The sequence below is a fragment of the Cicer arietinum genome, chromosome 5, assembly GCF_000331145.2.
Source record: "Cicer arietinum cultivar CDC Frontier isolate Library 1 chromosome 5, Cicar.CDCFrontier_v2.0, whole genome shotgun sequence".
Classification (NCBI taxonomy): Eukaryota; Viridiplantae; Streptophyta; class Magnoliopsida; order Fabales; family Fabaceae; genus Cicer; species Cicer arietinum.
The window spans coordinates 56,752,161-56,753,826 of NC_021164.2; positions in this window are offsets into that span (position 1 = coordinate 56,752,161).

Genomic DNA, 1,666 nt, shown 5'->3' on the forward strand with positions numbered 1-1,666 from the left:
AAGATACTGCAGTTCAGCATCCTCGCTGTTTTGAATTTATTAAACAAAGGCATAAAAGTATTAAAGAATGAATTATTTGAATTCATTCAACAAGGGCAGAATAGTATTAAAGAATGAATTGTTTGATTCATTCAATAAAGGCAAAATACTATTAAAAAATGATTAAAGAAAGGCCTTTGAAGAAAAGTTGCAAGAATGCAAGAGAAAGGTACGAGGAATGATGATAGCATGTGCCCATAGTCAATATCTTGAAAAGCCTTCCAAGACATTATGAAATCAACTTATCATGATAGGCAAAAAGGCTATATGTACCATTATGTGATTAAATAAGATTATAAAGTCAATCTTCAAAAAGGCAACAACAAACAAGCCTTAGAAAAAAGGTCACATGTCGTAAAGCAAGGAAAGAAGAAAGAAGGCATCACGTGAAGCCTTCACAAAGCCTTAAAGAAAGGAATAAAAAGGACATCACATGTTCTTACAAGGCATTAAATGGAGGAAAGAGAAAAAGCTCACATGTGAAGCTTTGTGAAGCTTTATGAAGCCATTGAAGAAAGAGAATGAAAAGGACTCCACACTATAGTCAAACATTAAAGAAAGGAAAAAGAAAAGGACAACACATGTCCCCAAATGCCAAGAAAACAGTACCTCGTACTTGAACAAGGAATGCATATTCTCAAATGTGCTGAATGGCATTTTCGTAAATATGAAGAAAAGCCTTGACATTTCAAAAATGAATTTTCCAATGGTCACAAAGGCTTGGCTTATGAAATGAACATCACAAGAACTCTATAAACCACAGCAAGAAGCAACACATTATATCTTCATACTTTCTACAAATCCTACATTAGATCTTTGTTTATCTTTTGAGAAAGTATTTAGAATCAATCACTCTCTTATCACACTGTAATTTCCAAGTGAGGTACACTGGAAAATATTTGAAATCTGATTGTAAGCTTGGTGAAGCTTGAGAATACACAAGTTGTAATCATCCTCGGTCAGAGGTTGATCTGTTTGAAGAATAGTGAAATCTCACAAGGGTGTGAGGACTGGAAGTAGCCATCTTTGGGTGAACCAGTATAAAAACAGTGTGTGTCAATCTTATATTGCTTCTTAACTCTTTAACTCGTTTTGAATTTGAAAGTTTTGAAAACCCATCCTCGGGCTTGCCATCCTCAGCAAGAGGATAGTTTTTAAAACACTTGAAAACTATTTTTAAACAGCAAAATCCCTATTCAACCCCCCTTCTAGTGATATTTAGCTACATCAAACATATGTGTATACATTAAAACTAAAAACTTATAATATTCATTATTATTAAGATTACCTGTTCAGTCGTGAAATTATTGATCGGTGTAGCAAGAACTTCACCCTCAACTCCTCTTATACTTGATTTAATTTAAAAAAATATACTAAGTTAAATAATATTTATATTGTGAATAAAATTGTTTTTAAAAAAAAATTAATCATTTTGAAATAAAATTTACATTTTGAAAATTTGAGTAATATTCTAAATTTTTTAAACTTTCATCTTCATCTAAAGTTTCAAAATGTAATATTACATTTTAAAAATTTAATTTTCAAAAGTTTCAAAAAATCAATGTTTCGAAAATAAACTTGTATTTCAAAAATATTATAATCAACTAAAATTTTAAAATTTTTAAAA